This window comes from Epargyreus clarus, unplaced genomic scaffold (genome assembly GCF_041222505.1).
Source record: "Epargyreus clarus isolate Ecla_fem2 unplaced genomic scaffold, WU_Ecla_fem_2.2 ptg000010l, whole genome shotgun sequence".
NCBI lineage: Eukaryota > Metazoa > Arthropoda > Insecta > Lepidoptera > Hesperiidae > Epargyreus > Epargyreus clarus.
This window is the reverse complement of record NW_027332218.1, coordinates 3,661,819-3,686,415: the sequence shown is the minus strand read 5'-3', so window position 1 is coordinate 3,686,415 and position 24,597 is coordinate 3,661,819.

Here is a 24,597-nt window from a genome sequence, read left to right as displayed (position 1 = left end):
AACAAACAGATGGGTTAAGTAATCAAGTGGAATAAGGATCGTTGGAATAGGTTTTTATGTGCTGAAAGAGGAAAATTGGAAATGTTTAGGGTAGTGAGAATAATATACTTACACTTCTGAAACTATTTCATTGCTATTTATTTTGGGTTATAGTACTGTATAACTAACTCCTTCAGTTTTAGAAGATAAAGCTATTGGCAAAAGCTTTAGACGTACCTCAAGTTGTAAATTTCTTTAGCATTCCCGTTCTTTCAAGATAATGTTATACTTTATTAGATAGTGGTGATGATGGTGGCTATTTAAGCTCATGGAAATATGTATTGATCCAAAAAATAACATGAGGTACATCAGGTCGGCCACAGTTGCGCCGCTACATGTAAGGACGAATAACTTACTTTTTGAAAGATGCAAATTTGCATACATATGGAGTTTCTCTCGCCGCTTCTTCTCCATAGCGAAAGACCTTCCGAAGCGGTGGTAGTTAGTTGACTTTCAAAAGTGTTCTATATGAATTAATTTTGAATAATGAGATTTGAATTTGACGAATTTGACGTAGCTGGAATGGCTCGAATAAATTTCTCCACAACCTTCAAACCTGAACACAGCAACGCAGCACTTGTGTTATAAGGCAGAAATAGGTATAGCGGTGGTGCCTCCTGCCTTAAACATCGGTAGATGCCTAAAAATACAAGCTAAAAAAACACACCCCTAAATTTTAGGTAGTTTGTTTTTTTAGGCAGTAATTTTAAAGTATATCAGTAATCGAATCTATAAAGAAAATTTTTACTTGCAGGTTCTAACACTTTCAACCTCAACGAATTAAAGCAGTTACTCAAAAAGCTACCCTTAAATCTTAGACAGCTAGTAACTCAGTGATAACGAATGTTTCGACAACGTAAGCTAAGGGTCCTATTTAGGTACAATATGTAATTAGCAAGTAAAACCCAAGTGTCCTTATTAAGCCAGTGCTGTTATCACTTCGTCGGGCCCCCATAAAGATGACGTTATGAGCCATTAAGCTGGGAACAGTGTTTGTTAGATTATTCATATCATTAATTCTGCTATAAATTCAGGCAAGACACCTGTTATGAGCCTCCCACATAATAAGGTTTATGCTTAAGTTATTACATTAATGATAAATTTTAATGATGTGATTTTTGGGAGCCAAGTGGTAGAAACGGTCATTTATGTGTGTATTAATTTTGTTTTTTTCTTAATTTGTTTATTAATTTCGTTTATTTTTTGAGAGATCTATGTGAATTACGTTTACTTTATTTAATTTACTTATTAAGTTTGTTTATTTCTCATTAAGTATAGATTTTGAAGTACAGGTTACATGAGATAAAATTATTTGTACATTCCGTATGTTCTAAAAAATATGTAATCTATTTGAATTTAACTTAAAAAAGTTAATGTGATTTAAATTGCTTGTGTTGCTACATTGCTACATTTTAGCTTAGTGAAACTTGAGGAATATAAAATATTTTACAACCCAAATGTGTAAAATATTTTATATTCATACCTAAGGTGAAATTGCTTGAAAGTTGAGAAATATCACAAATATTCCTTCATCACAAGAAACAAAATGAAATGGAAAATCCAATCGTAATATTTTAAGATTTTGAATGAAATATACAATTAGGAATACAGATCTAACGGGATCTATTTTGTTAGGAAGCGTCTTAATTTTCTAAGCCGTTTATAATTAAGTTCTACATAAATAATACAGTGATAACAAAGTGGTTAAAACTCGGTTCCTCGATCGTAAAATCCTACGTTCGAATCCCAGGGACAATCTCGGAAATTAATTATCATTTTTTAATTTTAATTATTTTTATTATTCTAACACATATAAAACCTGTAATGATGATTTAAATAAATAAATAAATGATTTAACGATGAAGGAAAATATCGTAAGGAAACTCACATACTGGAACATCGTAAAAAATGTTCTTCATCTTCTCTACGTTCAACGTTATCCACTTGACCAGCGTGCAGTATGACCTAATCTTTGTCATTCTGAGAGGATTGACGACGAGATACCCTTACATCCATTTTAGTTTCACTTCCGGGAAACACATATTTTTTTGTATTATAGGAGTAGCAGACGAGCATGCAGTCCACCTGACTGTAAATTGCTACTGCTGCTCATGAACATTTACATATTTATGTCCCAGATAAGATTAAATATTCCTACCTGAGGTCGGTCACAGATGCGCCGCTACCCCTCAGGACTAAGCTGGAACACCTCGAAAAAGTTTGTCTCCCTTACCACGTGTACAAACCAGCTTTAACACTCCTGTTATTAGGCAGAAATGTTTACACATGCATCTTTCTGTGTATCCAGACCAACCACAACAAGTTATCCTACCCTACATAAACACTCCTATACTCGTACTACCGTTCACCGCAAATTTTAATTGATCACAACAATATAATATTATAGACGCATTTCTCTTTGAGGTCAGCGAAGGTATCCGATAATGAGGGTATCGATTGCACGGTTCGCCGCGTGCCGACTTTTATTAAGCCGTTACTGGATACAGTGCATATTTTACTCCTGAATAGCGATGGTTGCCTGGTACTTTGTTTTTGCTTTTTGTTTGTTTAAATACAGAGCCGATAAAAAATAATGATAGGATTGGTTTTTCGGGTCCAAGGTTTGAACCTAAGGCACTCTCCTCCTATTTTTTCACACTTCTAAGTTTTTTTACAGGAATGGTAGACTATCGGATAGGATCGCTAGCCGTTATATCTGTTGGCAAGTGGCCACTGCCATCCATTAACATGTATAATCAGCCCCAGATAAGATTAGAGTCTTTCCTAAGATCGGCTACAGATATATTGCTATTCTGAGGACTACCCACAAGTTGGAACGCCTCTCATAAATTGTTTTAAGTCTGAAAATGTAAATTTGTTTCTTTAATAATGCAATATGGAGGGATTTTAAATTTTTATGACCATAGTCTTTTTATAGGTTTTTCTGCAACATTTAAATAAAGAGCTATTTTCTGTTCTCTTTTTTTAAATCCTAGCTTCAGTAGTTTTGGAGAGAACAGAGGGGAATAGGCAATTTTCGTATTATATATTGTATACGAGTAACTTTAAAACTTCCTATTGTTTTTACGTTTTAGTAGTCCTACATATATGGGGCTACCAACCATCTCTTGATCAGATTCAGTAAGAACTATATGTTAAAGATCTCCATGGGCTTAGTAGCGAATTACCACCACATTGACTGCATGCTCGATCGCTACTTCTATATTTTTTTTTTTTTTTTTTTTTTTATAATATGAGAATAGCAGACGAGCATGCAGTCCACCTGATGGTAAGTGGCTACTGCCGCCCATGGACATCTGTAATCAACCCCAGATAGGATTAGATATTCCTACCTGAGGTCGGCCACAGATGCGCCGCTACCCCTGAGGACTAAGCTGGAACGCCTCGGAAAAGTCTATCTCCCTTACCACACCCTTCAAACCGGAACACAGTATTAGATAGAAATAGGTGTGGCGGTGGTGTCGCCGGAGTCGAACCACAAAGGGTTCTACCACCTACCTATTATAAACACAACATACAACGTTATTCTAACGTTAACCGTCGAAGCATTCTCGAAGTTGTTTTTTGCGAAGCCGTTTTAGTAAGTTAATCTGCCGACCTTAATTACCCGAGGCTACGTTCTTGCTGTAATTTTGTACTACTTTTTGTTAGTAAACCGACGGGCGAACGTTGCTTTTTATGTACATGCCGGTTGAACAGTTTCAAAACATGTGCTGTAATTGGTTAATTACGAATATGACTTTCCGAATCACAATAAATTACGATCAGACTGATGTTTATGATAGAAATATGAAATATTGATAAGTTCAAATAATTAACTTTATTTCGGAAGGTTATTTAAAATAGTGAATTTTTTAACTGTTATTTATGTAATTGAAGCAAATATATAATTATATAATTGAATTATACAATTATATTATATATATAATAATTTTATTAAATATAAAATTATATACTTGAAATTGTTCTGGTTTGAAGGGTATGGTAAGGAGACATACTTTTCCAAGGCGTTCCGGCTTAGTCCTCAAGGCTAGCTACAGTTGATTGCAGATGTAGTAGCTACTTATCATCAGGTGGACTGCATGCTCGTCTGCTACTTCTATATTATAAAAATGAGCTCCACACTACTGCTTTAGGACAAAAAAAAAGTATAACAAGCTTAGACGAATCTCAGAATTATACCAGATTATAATATACAGTTTTTCTTCTGTGTAAATGAATTCCCTAAAGCACTTGCGTCCTCGTAATTATCTCATAGATAACGATCCTGTTCTGATTTCTTTTAACCTTGCTCTAGTTAACTGGAATATGGATCATAAGAAAAGGCAATAGTATTGTCATAAAGCGTTAGAACGATTTTGTTTATAATATAGAAGTAACAGACGACCAAGTCCATCGGATGGTAGGTACTGCCGCCCATTGTACCTATAGTTCCGGGACTAGAATAGGGCTACGGTATCCCCTGCCTGTCGTAGAAGGCAACTAAAAGGGGGCTTCCGGGGTTGCGGGCGGCAAGAGTGGGAGCTCGAACCGTCCAGCAAGCGACCCCGGGAAGGACGGCGGTATGTGTGGTCGCATACCGTCGTAAACACTACATGGTGAGGAAGGAGCGAAAAGGTATGTGAAGTCTACCAATACGCACTTGTCCAGCGTGGACTATGGCCTAATCCTTCTCACTATGACAGGATTAGGCCATAGTCCACCGCGCCCAGCAGTGGGACAGTAACGGGATGCTGATGATGATGTGTGTACATGTCACCATCGACACAGAATAGGGCTAGGAATAGGGTAATAGTTCAGAAAGCGTTATTTAACTGACTATATATCAAAAGGAAAGGGAATAGTTTTGGAATAAAAGCCTTAGAAAGTAGTTACTCTGTAGTACGTAACGCCTCATGCATTACAGTACTACATATAAGTTAAGACACGAAGTGCGGAGTAAGTTTACGATTTATTTTACGTAAGACCTTAAGGTTACCTTTTAGGAACTTTATTGCCCTTGAATTCAGACTAAAGAAATTTAGACGTAGCGTCTGTAGGTAGAACTCTTAGTGGTCCTACTCTGAGGACACTACTAAACTTATTTCTGTCTAAAAACAGCAGTGTTAAGCGTGTGTTTGAAGGATGGTTTGAAGGGCGCTTTAAAGGATTTACGAAGAGAAACATATTTATCCAAGGAGTTCATTGCAACTTAGGCGGAACAATGCATCTAGGTCCGACCTCGGATAGGAATTTAACCTTATCTGGGATTGACCGCAGATGTCCTTGTACAGCCCTTAGTAGCCACTTACTATCAGGTAGATTATGTTATTTCATCATGCTCAATATTATAAAAACGGACACGGGCGAAGTGGGAAGTCCTTACAGGTAGTGAAGTATCTGTGAAGAATATTAATATGGAATGTTGTGAGTGACTTTTTTATTTGTTTATTTTTTTATAATATAGGAGTAGCAGACGAGCACGCAATCCACCTGATGGTAAGTTCCCCAGATAGGATTCCTACTTGGGGTCAGCCACAGATGCGCCACTACCCCTGAAGACTAAGCTGGACCACACCCTTCAAAACGGAACCCAGCAGTGCCTGACACTGCTGTTATTAGGCAGAAATAGGTGTGGCGGTGGTGCCGCCGGAGTCGAACCACAAAGGGTTCTACCACCTTCGATTACAACATCCAAGGGTTTCATCGATTTGAAAGTCACGTCCAGTTCAAAAAAATACTTTAACACTCTTATTAAATGTTCTGACAAGATTTTTATCCTTATCTGAAATACGGTATTAAAATATTCATTACGGTCAAGGCGATTCCGCCTATCGGAATAAAACGGAAAAAATATCCCGCGAATATAATATTCGGATATTCGGATGTTCAGATCCGTGATCTGAATACGAAAGATCTTTATGACTCCGAAATTTCGAGCCTTGGAAACTTGGAATCCACCGCGCATTACTTTTTCCAGCTGGTAATCTGGATTATTTGTAAACAAGGAACGTTTTTTGAGTTGACTTTTATTTCTTGGGAGCAGTAAACAAGTGGGTAATAGATCTAAAGAGGATGAAGATCTATTGTTGACTACATTTTTTTATAATATAGGAGTAGCAGACGAGCGTGCAGTCCACCTAACAGTAAGTAACTGCCGCCCATGGACATCTGTAATAAGTGGTATGTGGCTATTGCCGCCCGTGGACATTTATAATCAACCCCAGATAGGATTAGATATTCCGGACTGAGGTCGGCTACAGATGCCCCGTTATCCATGAACACTAAGCTGAAATGCCTCGGAAAAGTATGTCTTCCTTATCACACCTTTCAAACCGGAACACAGCAGCGCTTAACACTGCTATTATTAGGTAAAAATAGGAGATGCGGTGGTGTTGTCGCAGTCAAACCACAAAGTTCTACCACCATCAATTACATTTACTCTTAAAAAAATATGAAGGTTGTGATTTGAAGGCGACTGATGACCAAAACACGATCGTAAATTGATTGAGTTTTACCGTCGGTTGCTGACGCCAGGTGTGGACAATCGCTGATGATCGCAGACTATTTCCGACAATTACCGCCGACTGTCGTCGCCTTTCATTGGTATAGCATACTATAGTAGTCATAGATATATTATCCTACTGACGAATATATCTATGATAGTAGTCGATAGACTGACGGCGACGGTTGTCAGTGGCTGTCAGGTGGTGCTGTCGCTCATATATTAGCTCAATATCCCACATATGGTACCACCCTTCATAAAAACCCTATAAATCAATACACGTTCAAACCCAGATGAATTATTAGTTGTATTCGGCCCTTTACGACCTACTTCAAGCCAGCTTACGAGTAGTACGTCAGAAATCGCTTTCCAATCGAAAATCGAAATTTCAAACTTTGTGGAGTAAAATCCATAGCTATCCTACTTTATGGAAGCTCTACTGAGAACTTTGTACCGCAAATGGGAATTATAGTTGAGCTACATTTTGTAGTCTATTTTTTAAGAATTTATAATATAGTTTCATTGTTTTTGTAAAGTTTAAGGTTAATACATCAACGGCACATTATTGTTCTACAGCTAGAAAAGGGTATCTTCTTATAATAAGAGGAGCTAAGGTCCACCACGCTATTCAATTGCGTTTTTGTGATCTTTTCCTTTTTTTAGAAAAATCTCACGCATGTAGATTACCATGAAATGTTTTCTTGCACTGTTAAAGCAATAATTAATATTAAATAAGCACATAGATTTGAATATTTAGACGTGCCTGGGATTCGAACCTTGGACCCCCCAATTGAGAGACCGAAGTTGGAACTACTACGCTATATTGCCGCTAATGATAATAGACAATTGTCACAAGCTCTCGATATTTTTTTGGCTATTTTGTATTTTATAGGGTGACACTTAATATTCACAGGTTTGTAACATATGTAGTAGAAAATGGGTAATTTCATAAACCATGGTGCCTCTACGCTACAAACAAACTTTAAACCACAAGTGGAAAACTTTATTCGAGCTGTGTTCTGGCACAAATTGACGTTAACACGACATTACCGCATTGTTATTTTGGATTTTATTAAAAAACGGTACTTTTAAGAATTAAAATATTTTCAAATTAATTTCAGACTATAGATACAGTAATCGAATAGTTAGACACAGTGTGTAATAGTTAGAATAATATTGGACTAATCAATCAATGAGTATTATGTCTATTCCATATTCTATATATCTATCAGTGCTAGAAACCTTTGTGTTTTGAAGGTACCACCGCCACACCTATTTCTGCCTTATAACAGCAGTGTTAAGCGCTGCTGCGTTCGCCTTTGGAAAAAGAGACATTTCATTCCGACATTCCGAGGCGTTCCAACTTAGGAAACTGTGACAACGCATCTGCGGCCAAGCTCACGTAGGAATGTAATCTTATCTTGAGTTGATGATAGATCTACAAGCGGCAGTAGCCCATTACGATACTTACTACGATATATAAAAACGGGTTTTTTTTATTCCGTAACATGCGCACCGACCGTGACCGGTAAAACTGTTAGTAGAATTAGGTTTCAGGTGAGATTCTAGACTATATGAATATAGGTCAACACCGAAATTAAATTACCCCTTTGCTAATTCGGCGCCGACTTTCGTTTGTACCTAGTGGTTAGAGAACATGGCTCAGTAAATTTATTCGACCCGAGTCATAAAACTTTCGGTGGTTACCGTTTCATTTTAGCGCAAGGTCTAAAAATATTGCTGTATTTAAATATATGTATTACTTATGTTGTAATATATATTTGTATTTTGTTTTGATATTATGTATATTATAGTCCGCGTAATACTGCTAGTCCGCTTTGAATATAGAAATGAATCGCGTTGCCATAGCAAATATGTATGACTACACCTTCTCGCAACAACTTCAGAGCGGACTAGCAGTTTGGCGCGAACTGTACAGTTGTACTATTTACTATGTATAATTAGCATGTTATAGGTGATTGTTAGTAGTAAAATTTTGGCGCACTTGCGTATTTAATCACACCACGAGTCTCGTTTTCATGTAATAGAAGTTGCTAAGCCTTGTTGAAAATTTTACAGGCGGCTGGAATACAAGGGGTGACTGGCCTTTTGAAGGAGTTTGAAAGCCTTTTGTAATTCGATTTTGGAGGCACTATTGCCAATTTGATATTTTTATGCCAAACACAATAGCGCTTCTATATTTTGGTTTGAAGGTTGAAGAAAAACATACATGTGAGGGGTACCAACGCCTCTATGGCCGACCTCAAGTAGGACTCCTATTATGTCTGGAGTTGATTGCAGATGCTCATGGGTTGCAGTCTCACGGCACGTGGGCTCGGGTCTCCTCTCAGAATGAGAAGGATCAGGCCATAGTCCACCGCGCTGGTCAAGTTCGTATTGATAGACTTCACATACCTTTTGAGATTTTTTTTTAAATCTCTCAGGTGTACGTACAGGTTTCCTCGCGATGTTTTCCTTCACTGCTTAAGCAAGTGATAATTAATTTCTAATACGCACATAATTTTGAAAAATCAGAGGTTAGAGCCTGGGATTTGAACCTCGGACCCTCGATCGAGAGGCCGAGTTTCTTAACCACTTGGCAATCACTACTTTTTAGGTCTGCTTGGCTGTTAGGTCGTTTGCTACTCCCATATTATATGAAATAACCTGCATCTTCCTTTTTCAATCCTTGAAAAAAATTAATGAGTAAATGTAAAAGCTATTTATTAAATATGACCAAATAAAAATCCTTTTAATTTTTGCTAAATCAAATTATAAGTTGCATGTAAAACTGTTAGTAGAATTATACTGCAAGTAACCTGTAGTACCTGAATGTGGGTCAACAGCAAAAGTCAATTACCCCCAGCTAATTCGACTGCAGCTTCCGTTACCACTAGACGTGGATTAGATTTCTCTAACGAAGATGTTTCAAGTGTACTTGTAAGTTAACTAACGTTGAATTGTAGCAGTGATATCTAGGCACTTTTTACTGCTCTGGGTAAAAGTAGTAATGACGGGTAGTTGTTCGTTTAATAATTTTAGGTCTTGCAGGTAAATACAACTTACCCGTGTGCCCCTGTTATTAATCAGAATTATTTATAAAATATTTTATTAGAATTTAGGTGAAAGCAATATTTTTTGAAATATCTTCTGAATTTAAATAACTCAGTTGTAGCTTATATTTCTGCATATAAAATGTTGATCTTTACTGTACATTCTAGTATTAGAGGCAAAAAAATATACTTTTTATAATACTGAAAAATCATTTTTTTAACAAATAACATACCGTTTGTTTCTTGTATGTAAAACTGTTAGTAGAATTAGGCTGCAGGTAACTTGTAGTACCTGAATGTGGGTCAACAGCAAAAGTCAATTACCCCCAGCTAATTCGACTCCAACTTCCGTTACCACTAGACGTGGATTAGATTTCTCTAACGAAGATGTTTCTAGTGTACTTGTAAGTTAACTAACATGGGTAACAATGAGAATTCTAGACAATTTTTGCTATCGTGGACAAAACTAATATTGACGCGTAGAAATTTTGGTCATGTTTTATGCCTTTTAGACGTTTACCTTTAAAACGGATAATATTAGTATCCCTGTTATAAATAATAAACAATATTATAAAAGTTTCTATACATTTAGATTAAACCACTAATTTATATGACGTCATCTGCCGTTATGTTAAGATGAGTTATGTTAACATTAAAATCGAAATGTAGGTACATTTCGTCGATATGTAGGTACATTTCGATTTGTTTACAGAATAGATACAGATTTTATAAAAATATTACTTTGATTATGACTTTACATGTTTGCCCGACTACGAGAGTAACGTTTTTGGAACGTATTTACCTTATCCAGACGGCTAGACGAATTTAAAATTATAATGGTGTGTGGTTAGATTCGTCTAAATTGTGGGAATAAAATCGACGATAATTTTAACCGTCGGAATTTCGTTCCGAATAATATTACCAGTTTTACTATAGTTAAGAATAATATAAGACATTTAACATTTAATAAGTGTTATAAAATTTCATATAAGTTTCATATAATTTTGATAAAGAATTTAAACGCAACAAAAGAAGTATAGTTCGTACAGCAGTACAGTGAGGCTGTAACATTCGCCAAATTCCGAAATATGACAATAATTCTCGCATGAAGTGCACAAAATGTTTTCATCGTCCAAAATTGTACTGAAACTTTAAAGTGCTTCGCATTTCCTAATCCGTTTTTGGTTTACTAAATTTTAATATTAAATATTTTAAACAAAACTGTTATGGGAATTGTGTTTTAGTTAACAGCAAAATAGTTTTTACACTATGTAATATTTAAAAATTGAAGTAAAGTTTGTAACAGCCTGTTTATTTTGAAAGACAAAAGTGTTTTTTTTTTTGTAATATTGGGTTTAAAAAAGTTCTAAAAGATTTTCGTATTTTAATATTTTTTTGATACGGAGGTGATATCTCGGATCAAAGCATATTGATTTACCACTTTTCAAAGATACATTTTCTTATAATTTAGGAGTAGTAGACTAGCAAACAATCCACCTGATGATAAGTGGCTACTGCCGCTCAGGGACATTTGTAATCAACTCCAGATAGGATTAGATATTCCTACCTTAGGTCGGCCACAGATGCGCCGCTACCCCTGAGGACTAAGCTGGAAAGCCTCGGAAATGTATGTTTTCTTTACCATACCCTTCAAACCAGAACATAGCACCGTTTAACACTGTTGTTATGAGGCAGAAATAGATAAATACAGGAATATAAGGAAACTAAGGTTTCATGCCAAATTTATGCCCACTTCTGACGTAGATTCCAAACATTATGTTGTCCTAAAACAACTCGCTCATACAGTTTATTGCAAACTAAAGTAACATTGTGTAACTAAGTACATTTAGTAACTGTTCAGTTAACTGGGTCAGGGTTAGCACTCAGAAACTTACTGTAACGTTAATGTACTAAACTTTCACTAGCTTTTTTGTGAACTCCGCTATATTTGTTAGTATGTTTTACAAGCTTAAATACAAAAGTAAGATCGTCACGATTCAAATCGGTATCACCGCTAAGCCCATTAAATAGCAGCAGCAGTAAACTGCTGCTGTGTTCCGGTTCGAAGCATGCGGTAAAGGACACATACTTATCCTAGACCTTATAACTTAGCCCGCAGGGGTGCAGCAACGCGTCTGGTGTCAACCTCATAAGGCTCTAATATAGTCTGTGGACAGTACCCTAACCATGAGTTTTCAAAACATCCCACAATTTTACGTTACGTTTACTCAATCCATTATTCTGTTCCGTTTGCTTAGTAGACTGAGTAAACGTAACAATAAGTAAGTGCCCAAGTATTTTTGACTGCCTCACATGTTCGCAAAAAAAAGAGAAAAAACAAAGCGTCATTTTGTCAATTTAGACATTTAATGTTACGTTACCTACACTATAGTTCTGATACTAATACGTAAACAAATACCAAAACAGTCATATTTGTCAAAACGTCAAAATTCAATGGGTGATAGTACCCACTTATCATCTGGTGGTCTGCGTGCTGCGGTCTGATTTGAAAGGTATGGTAAAAGGCACTTGAATGAAACATTCCGATTTAGCCCTCAGAGTTCATCATCGACTGATATCATGCCATCATGTGGACTGTGTGAAGTATTGCTTGTATCAAAACTTATAAATGACAGCATCATTCCCTGTTGTTTTAACGGCGAAGGAAAACATCGTTAAGAATCTACATACCTTAAGGTTATTGATTTTCAATATAGTTTGTGAAGTCTCTCAATCTCCACTTGACCAGTACCCTAACCATGAGTTTTCAAAACATCCCACAAGTTTACGTTACGTTTACTCAATCCATTATTCTGTTCCATTTGCTTCAGTAGACTGAGTAAACGTAACAATAAGTAAGTACTCAAGTCTTATTGTCTGCCTCACATGTTCGCAAAAAGGAGAGACAACATAAAGCGCCATTTTGTCAATTTAGACATTTAATGTTACGTTACTAACACTCTAGTTCTGATACAACCCGCTAGGGGCGCTGATTAGAACTTGTGTGGGCAATACGTATACAAATACGAAAATAGTTACATTTGTCAAAACGTAAAAACTCATGGTAAGGGTACAGTATGGTGGATCATATTCTAAGCCTTCTCATACAGCAATATCAATTTTATTTTATCATGTCTGTAATAAACTAGAAAATTAAAATACTTAAACATTTTGATTAAGGCTTCAGTCATCAAAATTTAATCAAGATTTTCGTTACAGAACTTATCTTAGATAAAGCCTACGTCGCTTTTACTAATAAATTTTGACGAGCGAATGAATGCCGAAGAAAATTGAAAATTTGTTGGTTGATCTGATCATTTTTCCGATTCGAAGAGATTCCATTTCGGCGAAAGTTTTTTTAGATTTTAGATCAACGTAGAATATAAATAGGTATAGAAACATCTACTTGCGATAAGAATGGAGATTTTTAGGGTTCCGTGTCGAAAGATAAAAAAAACAAAACCCTATATCTAAGCTGTCTGTATGTCAGTTTGTCACTCTATCTCTTAAACCGTAATAGATAGACAGTTGACATTTTTACAGAATTTGTATAACAATGGTCACTACAAAAATGCATGAAAAATACAAGAAAACGTTTTTTTTTTGCATTTTTCGATATATCTATTAACCGTAACAAGCCGAAAACGAAATCGTAATAGTTCAGATTCACAATTCATTACTTCTATGACTGCTATGATAAAAAATACTTAGTGTAATAAAAAAATAATGAAAATTTGGTGGTACGGAACCAGTTCCGTCTGCGAGTTCGACTCGCACTTAACCAATTATTTGTGTAACCAATGTTTTCTATGGGCTAGTAAATGGAAACAAATGGCCAAAATATAAAGTTGATGTTTATTCAAAGATGAAATATTAATAACAATAAACAATAATATAATAGAAAGACGCGAGTTCTACGACCGGTGAGTCAGAATAGGCGTTCGCGGTAGCGATGCACCGTACGGACACAACCGACGCAGTACAAGCCGAGTAGTCTGTTTGTTCAACCACCGTTCCGTTGCGGATGCGATGGAAGCGCAAAGCAGACTGCCGGGACCGTGCTGATGTTCTTCTTTCAGAGCCAATTCTGGCCCCAAAGGTTTCCTTTTAAGGCAGAGCCTTCTAAGGAGGGATCTCCCGCTGCCTGTGAAGACAGGCAGGTCGTTGGGGTGGTAGCCAGAGGGGTTTTTTTTTTTTTTTTTTTGTTTTTTTTTTTTTTTTTTTTTTTTTTTTTCAAATAAATATGTAGATCATTATATATATGTGTGTATATCAATTTTTTTTTTTTTTTTTTTTTTTTTTTTTTTTCCCCTCTGGCATACCTGTGGTTCTATGCCGTGGTTCTATGGGCAGATGCCCATAGTGGTGTCATAGTAGGTAGGGTCAAGTCCGGTGGGGGCGGCACTCTTGAGTGCCGCGGTCTTCTTGGAAGCTTCTCATGAAGCCCCGACGTCCGCCGGCGGGTCCCGCGCCAGGAGATCGCGCGGGAACGCCCTGCGGTCCGGTGGACGAGCGTGGAGCGGCGCCAGATCCCGCAGGTGCGGGAATCGCGCCGCATCGACACGCTCGAACATCTTCGTGGCGAGGCGGCCGATGAAGTCGTCCAGGCTCTCGACTCGTAAGTCCCTCTGGATGACTGTGTTCCTGACGTACCACGGCGCGCCGGCTACCTGCCGCAGCGCCCGTGATTGAATTATCCGCAGGCGTTTACGCTGCAGTTCGCTCACGAGCGCGTACCAGGCCGGCGCCGCGTACGTCAGGCGGGGTCTTATATACTGCTTATAGATGCACAGTTTCACACCCAGAGGGAGGCTCGAGGAGAGCACTGGCCGAAGGGAGAAGCTGGCCGCTCTCGCGTTTGCGATGACGGCATCCACGTGGGGCTTCATGGTGAGCTTCCAGTCCAGGGTCACGCCCAGGTACTTCGCCCGGGCGGACCACTGGATGTCCTGTCCGTTGAGCTTCAGAGTGGGGTCGTTTGGCGAAAAGCCGCCAATCCTGACCGCTTGGGTCTTCCCCACATTCACCGACAGTCTCCACTTGGAGAGCCAATCAGGGAGGGCATCTAGGGCACGTTGCATCTTCGACGCGGCGTGTCTGGAGTTCAGTGATGTTGTCACATACGCCGCGTCGTCCGCGTAGAGGGCGAGTAGAGCCCCCCCTTCCGCCGGAATGTCGTCGATGTATGTGGAGTAGCAGGCCGGTGAGAGGCAGCTTCCCTGCGGGACTCCAGCTGCCACGGGGTGCTCGTTGGATGGCGTCCCGTTGACCACCACTCTGAAGCTTCTGTTCTTCAAGAAGCTGGAGATCACCTTGACGATACGCCTGGGCGCCGACGACTGCGAGATCTTGTAGAGCAAGCCGTCGTGCCAAACACGGTCGAACGCCTTTTCCATGTCGAGGAATACTGCACACGCTCGCTCCTTCTTGTTCAGGGCGGCGGTGAGGTGGTGCAGCACCCTCGACAACTGAAGAGTCGTTGAATGTTCCGGCCGAAATCCGAACTGCTCCGGTCGGGGTGTTAAATGTGGTACCATGTGTTGCAGCAGGAGCTTTTCAAACACCTTCGACACGCACGGTAGAAGTGTAATGGGCCTATAGCTCTCAGGCTTCAGGGTGTTCTTCCCCGGCTTGGGCAACATAATGATGTGCCCAATTTTCCATGTGTGCGGGAATGTCCCCGTGCGCAGGATGCCGTTAAAGAGGCGCGTGACGGCCACCACCGTCTTCCTCGGAAGTTGGTGGAGCACCGTGTTGGTGATGCCATCTGCGCCGGGAGCCTTTCTGGCTTGAGTCCTTTCAATCGCACGCTGGACCATGCTCGGGGAGAAGACGACGGGATCTTCATCTGGAGCTATAGGCTGTGCGAGGTAATCTGCGAGGTGTTGCTCGACTGCTGCAATGTGCTCCGTCGCTTGTGACGGGTTCGGCCGGAACTGGCGTTCTAGGTGTTCGGCGAAGATCTCTGCGCGATCTTCCGCCCGGTATCGAGGCGTACCGTCCGCATGCCACAAGGGGCGGACCGGGGCCGGGGAGCGCGACATCTGTCGGCAGAGTCGATGGAGGGAGGGCCAGTCGTCATAGGCCTCCCCTAACCGGGTCTCCCATCTCTCGGTGGCATGCGCTTCCAACTCGACCTTGAGCTTCTCTGTAGCTCGGTTGAGGAGAGTCTTCTGCGTCGGGCATCTCGTCTTCTGCCAGCTCTTCTGGAGGCGCCTTTTATGGGCTAGAAGTTGGCGGATGTGGGGCGGCAGTGGGGGCAGTCGCCCGCGCGCCGGTAATTCTGATGTTGAAGCATCCAAGGCGCCCCGAATGCTGGCGGTGAGGTCGACTGCGAGTTGGTCGACATCTCCTCCCGTGCAGATGGGTCGAGTTGGTGTGGTGATCTCCAGTTGCTCCTTGAAGTGAGTCCAATCCGTTTTACGACGTGGCTTCGGTGGTGAGACTCTAAGTGGTGTCTTCGCCAGGACCAGCAGGACGGGAACATGGTCGGACCCCATGCCGTCTAGCAGCGACTCAGGTGCGAGCTGTACCCCTATTCCTCGGAGTACAGCTATGTCGATGACGTTCGGCGCGTGGGTCTGGTTGTCAGGGTAATGAGTGGGGCACTCAGGGCCCCTCACCTCATACCCGTGGCGCTCGGCGTCATCGAAGAGGCGTCGTCCGTTGTGGCATGCAAAGTGGCTGTTCCACCCCGGATGTTTCGCGTTCCAATCGCCGGCGGCTATGGTCGAGTGCGGCGCGTCCAGCAGTGTGTGGACGTCGGCCAGCTCTAACCTGCCGCCTGGCGGCCGGTATACACTGAAGATCCGGAGCGGGGTGTCGCCGAAGCAGACCTCGATCCCGAGGGCCTGCAAGCTGGTCAGCTGCTGCGCAGGAAGGGGCTGGTGTACAATCCTCCTACGGACGAGCACCGAGAGCCCTCTGTAAGGGCTACCTGAGTCGTTAATCTCGTCCTGGCGGTATACGTTGTATCCTGGAATCTTAAAGAGGTCCGACGAGGACAGGAGAGTCTCGGAGACCAAAGCCACGTCGATGTCCTGTTCCCGCAGGAGGAGTCGGAAGAGCGCGGCCTTCTTCTTTAGGCCGCGGGCGTTCCAAAATAGTATGCGCAGGGGCTTACTATCCATAGTGAGCGGACATACTCGCTATTCCGCTACGGATAGCTGGCCCCGTGTCGTGGCCCTCACCCATTGCTGTAATCACCTGCTGAAGCATCTTAGTGAGGTCCTGCAGCACCCTCAGCTGTTTGCTGCAGGCCTCTTCGCTAGCCCCCTGGCTCCGCTCTGATCTGGGAGCGGGAGCGGGGGCAGGAGCGGGCGTCCTTCTTCTGGGCTGCCTCCTGGCGGCGGGTGCAGGTGCGGGTGGGGCGGCCGAGGGGGCGGCCTTTGCCTTCTTCCCCCTCCTCCTCCGACTCTTTACTTGAGCCCCGCGAATCGTTGGCCCGTTGGCCGGGGCCATGAGGGAGCCCTCGTGCTGCTCCTCCACGGTCCTCGGCTGAACGGGAGCCACCGATGGTTGCGTCCTTCTCATCTCTGCCGGCTTGGCAGAGAGGGCAACCGTGCCAGCGCGCTTGTTGCGCGCTTCCCGCCGAAACACCGGACAGGATGTGTGGTTGACGGGATGCGGTCCGCCACAGTTCGCGCAGGTCGCCGGTTCTTCGCGCGGCCTGGGGCACTCATGGGCCGCGTGCTGCTCGCCGCAACGCACGCAAGCCAAGTGCCGATGACAGTTATGGGAACTGTGGCGAAACTGCTGGCACCGGTGGCATTGGGGCGGTCCCTTTTTGCCGCGCCATGCCTCCACCTTGATGCCGGGCATGCATAGCATCTCTCTGATCGCATATATGCCCGGCAGGAGGTCCTCGGTCCTCTTCATGATGGCGAGGAAGATACAGCCGGGCCGTCCTCCACGGGCCCGGATGGCGCGGACGTATTCAGGGACGTATCCCATCTCGCGGAGCTCATCCTGGATCTCCTGCGGGTCAGTGTCGGCGGGCAGCCCCCTGATGGCTACCCTCACGCTCTGTTCCGCGGGCAGGGAGTAGGTAAACCAGCTGATCCTCTCCCGTTTCTCCAGGTCTGTTAAGTAGGCCTGAATCAGCCGGTACTCTCCTATCTCCTTCGGGGAGAAACGTACTCCCTGCCCGAAGGGGCGCGCGTTAGGTGCTCGACCCAGCTTCTCCTTGAGCACCTTAAAGTGATGGTGCCAGCTGGGGAGCTTCTCCACGATGAGCGGAGGGAAGCGAGTCTTCGGCGGCTCTTGCTGGCCGGCAGAGGGGGCTGCTGTGGGCGGGGGTCCTACCGCTGCTGCGCTGGTACTTGGCTGCGGCGACAAGGTACGCGGCTGCGGCGGCGCGGCGCGTGGCGCGCTTGTGGTCGCAGTCGCGGTTGCGGTCGCAGCGGGCTGGGCGGCGGGCTGGGCGGCGGGCTGGGCGGCAGTTTGCGTTGCGCCCGACGCTCTGTGCGGGTCGGTGCGCTTGGCGGTAGCCGCGGGCCGTTGGGTGGCCTGCGGGATGTTAGTAGGGCGTCGGGCGTCAGGGGCGCGCGGCGCTGCTGGGGGCTCCCTGGCTACAGGTGGCGGGCGCGGGGCGCCCGCGGTCACCGCAGCGAAGGAGCTGGGAGCCGGCGTGGGCGTGTCGCTGGTCGTGGCGGTCGGATCCGGGTCCGGGCGAGGGCCTGGGTCGGAGAAAATCCGAAGTACCCGGCCTCTCAGCCGCGGATCCCGGATAGTGGGGCGCTTGATCACCGAGGAGGCGGCTGTGGCGTCCTCTTCGGGGCTTCTATGGCGCCTCTTCTGGGCCCGGTCGGCACGGTAGCTGTCCCAAAAGTCTTGGACAGCAGCTACCTCCGGACCGGGGGCCTTCTTCGAGCGGGTAGCCTCAACAATGAAGTCAAGGAGGGTATCCTTGACTTCATCAGGAGTGATGTCCTCCCGGAGGAGCTGCGACCTAACCAGCTCGTCATACTTTAGCCTGGTGCCGGGAGAAAACTCCGACAGCCAGACCGGGGTATGTGGCGGTGGGCGCTCGACTCCGGGTGGCGATGGTGTTGTTGCCGCTTGCGCCGGTCTTACCGGCGTGATGCGGGGCGGCGGGAACGCCGGGCGCGACGGACGCGCGACGGCTGCCTGTACAGGCGAGGGCGTCGGCGTCGGCGTCGTCGACCCTTGGCGGGTAGTTTCAGGCCCGCGGGGCCCGACTGGGCGCGGCGGGGCGGGAGTCACGGGGCGCGAGGGTCCCGGCAGCCGCGACGCGGATGGGGGAGTGCGCTGCACACCAGTGAGCGACTCCGCCGATCCGTGCGTGGGCGGCGCAGGGACCCCCGACGTCGGGGTGGTAACGCCACTGCTACGAGCGCGGCTGGCGGCGCGCGCGGTCTCGCTCCTGCGCGTGCCGGAGCGACCGCGGGCGCGCGATGAGTCGCGCTGCGGCAGGGGTGGCGCGGCTGGGCCGCGGGCTTCGTCTTCTGTGGGCATCTCGCCCTCGCTGTGCGAGCGCCGCAACCCTGTTAGGGGTGCGGCGCGGGTGCGGTTTCAGCGGTGATCCCCTCAGAAGTCCTTAATCCTCCGGCCTTTCTCTCCCTGATATCAGAAGATATGTGGGTAGAGATAAGAAAGTTTGCGATGCACACGGACGAGCGTAGATGGCGCGCGATGCAGCAATCCACTGCCGGGACCTGCGCCGGCGCGGTTATTTATAGGCGCGAGGTGTGCATGTGTGCGTTGAGACACGGCGTGTGCTAGTAGGGATGCGTAAGTGACGCGTTTGCAGATGCTACATCCTCCCCCTCTGGATACGAAGGCGTCCCGACGAGTAGACAGTCAGAGAAGTCATCTAGGTTGCAGTTTTCCTGGGTCGTCCTAGTCCTCGTTTTGGTTGCATGACAGCGTGGGCAAGTTTTGGCTTGGCTGGTCGTCCTCTCTTCTTCAAAGGGCGTACTGGTAAAGGCAGCGGGTGTGCGCGTCCTTGATATGGGGTCAAGGCAGATGTGTGATATACACCAATCGCTTCACCGGGGTTGGCAGGATCTGTAAGGACATAAGAAGAGGCACCATGTTGTTTAAGGATGGAGTAATTCCTTTCAGCCGGGTTCAATAATCTGCTGGCATATTCCACAGGATGCTCGTCTTCACGCTCCCCCTGGATTAAAACAGCTCCAAGTGCATAGTTGCTAGCGTCCGTTTTAATAATATACGGCTTAGTCTCGTCGGCCTGCCGAAGTATTGGAGCGGTAGTGAGACGCGTTTTCAACTCCTCGAAGGATTCTTCTTGTTCTGTGGTCCAGTTCCAGGTTGCTTTCTTCTTTGATTTTCTTATGTATGTTTTGCTTCGGGCTTGCTCTCTTCCGGGCCTTTACGTTGGGCGCCAGTTTTGTAACCAATGTTTTCTATGGGCTAGTAAATGGAAACAAATGGCCAAAATATAAAGTTGATGTTTATTCAAAGATGAAATATTAATAACAATAAACAATAATATAATAGAAAGACGCGAGTTCTACGACCGGTGAGTCAGAATAGGCGTTCGCGGTAGCGATGCACCGTACGGACACAACCGACGCAGTACAAGCCGAGTAGTCTGTTTGTTCAACCACCGTTCCGTTGCGGATGCGATGGAAGCGCAAAGCAGACTGCCGGGACCTGCGCCGGCGCGGTTATTTATAGGCGCGAGGTGTGCATGTGTGCGTTGAGACACGGCGTGTGCTAGTAGGGATGCGTAAGTGACGCGTTTGCAGATGCTACATTTGATTAATGTTATCTATTGTGGCGTTGTGGTAGTAAGGGTCTTGTTAAGTGGCTCTATAGAGATCAGAAGTCTTACAAGAAATTGAAAAAAGATGTGTAGATACATAGATACTGCGAACTAATAAAGTATCCGGCAATAAATGTTTGCTTACAGTACCCATAGATTAGTAAAGATTACTTACTCCTAACAAGAAAAGGTACTCAGTTTTGAGAATTGAAATAGTTGCGTAAAAAAGTTTTGCCACGTCTCCGTACTAAAAAGTCCCCAAAATATTTAAAAAAAAGTGTGTGTGTGTCAGCTACGACGCACGATTGGAGTTTACTCCTTACGAATGATAATTATGATATATATCGAATAGAAAAAAGGGTAGGTAAATGAACGCATCTGCTAAAATGATAAGAGAAACAAACATATATCTGTAATTATTCGGATTATTTATATTACTTCAATAATGCGTATTACATAAAGTATGTTACAAAATAATATAAAATAGCGCCATCTAGTGGCAAGTTTTATAAATTGTAAGTTTGCAAGTTTATCAATCTATGTATTTTGGTTCCAAATATTATAATGGTAACTTAATATAATTGTTTATATTAAAGTAAATTTTAATATAATATAATTATTTATATTTAAAACAATGTTAAACGTTTTATAACTTAAAACTTAATAATTATAATTTCTTTGCCATCTATAAAATATCCTTGTTGCAATTTACGGATGAAATTTATATGAGACTCAATAAACATGTTATTATATGTAATTTGGATTGTTTCTGAATGTTTTATAATTCTAGAATTCATTTAAAACGTATTGCTAATTTTATATAACTTATTTTGAACATAATTCATTAGCAATAATTCTGTAATAAATATTAAATAATACTGTTTTGATTTTGCCCGTTTATCGTTGATAGATGGTGCTGATCAATAATGCATCCATTTTTATAAGTTAAATTAATATATCAGTAACTTACAAAAGCCTCTTTATGTTAAAAACTTATTTTGCTAATATTATATCTTATTCAATTGCTTACTGATTTTATATGTTACTCTTCTTTAAAAACGTTCATAAAAGATTGTTAATCATATTATGGCGCCAATGTTCATATTTTCACAGTGTTTATAAATGATCAAACCTATAACTTAATTTATGCAAAAATGTAAACAAATTAGTTAATGACGTTTTAATGTTTAATATATTGCTAATTATTTTTATTGTAATAATTACTTTCATATGGGATTTGAACTTACTGTATTTTAAATTAATAAAAGCACTCTTGATTCATATTTTGGTTTCCGTTACGCCTCAACTTTTCGTGTTACACTTGATTTTACTCCTCATAAAATTTCCGTACCGGGCCTTATAACTCAAATCGTTTCTTAAGGAGTAAACTCCAATAATTATTTATTAATTATGTAAATTACGCAGTATTAGTTATTTTTTCGTAAATTTTCTCTAAAAACGTTTTCAATTGTCAAGAATTCAAAAAAAGAACTTACTAATAAGCCGTTTGTGGCTTCATTCAATTTCAAGGCGGCGAAGTGTGTTTACTAATCTATGACAGTACCCTTCACAGCAGAACACAGCAGTGCTGTTGTAAAGAAAACATAGGTGGTGCTGGCGTAATGTAGAGATCTAACTACCACCTGTAAATTTTTAAGTTGAAAAAATGAAATTCAATTTAAGGTCAGTATTTTAGTTGGTGATAACATTATTATTGTCCCACTGCTGACCATGACCTGAGAAGGTCGTAATCAATCACACCGGCCAAGGTCAGTAGACCTCAAATACAATTAAAACTAAGAGATATAGTTATTTCGCTAATAAAGCCACACTCAAATTATAAACTACCAACTTTTTTTACATATCAAATTCGCGAAGATACAGTATAATTGCTAAATGTTCTAACAGGACCTTAACTTGGAAATGCACCGTTCCATCTTCAGAGCGTGTGGACGGCGTGGCAGTCGTTACCTGGTCAATGGCAGCATACCTTAGATAATGGAAGGGTTAGGGCATAGTGATAAGCGAAAGTTAAAGGTTAGATAAGAATTGCCATTGACTGGGGAATTAGGGAATTTCACAGGGTTTACGGTTTTTTATCATAACAAAGATGCAAATGACCATGCAGTCTAACTAATGTAAGTGGCTACTACCGCCCATGGCTATCTATAAACATCCCCAGATATTAGAGTCTCCTACCAGATGTCGACCACATGCGTTACCCCTGAGAACAACTAAGTCGCATGACAAACTTTATGTTTGTCATACCAATGCAATATGTGTCAAAATATTTGTATATAGGCCAAAATACAAAAAAATAACTCTGCATTTTAAGGCAAAAATAGAGGGCGTTGAATTGAAATAAATTATATCATCTAGAAGGTTTACTTTTATCAATTGAATTTCGTCACCGTATTCAAAGCCTTATCGTTGGTATGTAGCTTCATTCTCCCTTCCATTGCTAAGTTCAGGACAATAAATTCTTCGAATCTATCAATGTGGTGGTAATATTGATAAGGAAAATATCTAGAAACCTATTTAAATTTCAACATAATCCTTACTATAATATTATAAATCCGAAAGTAACTCTGTCTGTCTGTCTGTCTATCTGGTTGTCTTTTCTTCACGCCCAAACCACTGAACCGATTTTAATGAAATTTTGTACAAAGATAGTCTGAGACCCGAGAAAGGACATAGGATAGTTTTTATCCCGGAAATCCCACTGGAACTAGGGATGGCGATCTAAGATCGATTAATCGCAGAATCGATCTTTTGGACCCAAAACATCGATTATTTTAATCGATATTAGTAAGGATTGAATCGTAAACTATGCATTTGATCAAGTGATGATCTTTAGCAAAGTTCAAGGTACGAATTTTCAGTTCTATGTATGTTAGTATGTTATATTATTTTCTTTTAAACGCGGGCGAAGCCGCGGGCAAAAACTAGTAATCGATAAAGTGAATAAGCGGTTAATGGAAATGCAATTGCTTTTTATATTTTCTTTTCCATAATTAAATAAAGCTGCCTATTTTATTTCCATACCTATTATTATGTCAACATAATCTTTATGTACCTATAAGGGTGTTAGTATAGAAATAAAATTGCCGATTTGTAGCTCATTAGTAGAGCCAACAGGACTTTTCGATTTGATTGTAGATCCATGTTCAGCTGTGGTACTGTTAAAGGTCGACACGTCTTAAGTATACCGTCTTAAGTCTTTATATATATATTTCTTATGTGCGTGTGTATGTCACTGAACTCCTCCTAAACGACTGAACTGATTTTGATGAAATATATTGTGTGTGTTCAAGGCGACTTGAGAATGGTTTAGATTCACAATTCAGTCCGTGGGAAAAGGTTCTTATATATAAAATTCTCGTGCCACAATGTTAGTTACTGTACTCTTCCGAAACGGCCCTACCGATTTTCAGCAAATTTTATATGTATATCCAGTAGGTTTGAGAATCGGCTACTATTTATTTTTCATACCCCTAAGTGGTAAGGGTTGTTCACCCTTAACATTTTTTTATTTATATGGAAACACAACGTTGGCCGGGTCAGCTAGTATACTATATTTTCAGGGGTTCACGATGACCTAAAAATCGACTCTTCAACTCGACCTCGAAATCAGTTACAAATATATTTTGAAGGTTATAAATTTGTCTAAAAAAGAAATTGGAATATGAACTCCAATACTTAAAGAACACGTAAAGAACTCCAATACTTTGCCTATCCAAAACCGATAAACATAGCACAGGATCTACATAATATAGTATAGGTTTTAATCTTATTCGGGATCGATTATAGATATCAGCATTGAGCACTCTCTGTTAATGAAAACACTAAGAGATTAAATACAATAAAATGAACATAATTAAAAATTACTTAAACTCAAAAAAGCCATAATAGTGTTCTAAATGTTAATCGTTTTGTATGCAACAACCTCTATATGTTTGGATTATTTTAATCTTACAAAGGTGTCTCCGGCGTAGTCTCTTTTACCCAGAGCAAAAAAAATGGATAACTCCTCACAAAACATTGTATTTAATTTGTGATACTGAGTGCCGCGGTAAAAATACAAATTATATTTGGATCACTTAATAACATACGATTGGCTTTCCATTTTTAAATCATAATCGTTTTTATTGTGCAGTAACTTATCAAGTCATCTAAGATGGTTTATAAAAAATGCTATCACCGTGGTTCGTATTTGTGAGATATTTTAAGAATACAACATAAATGATGAA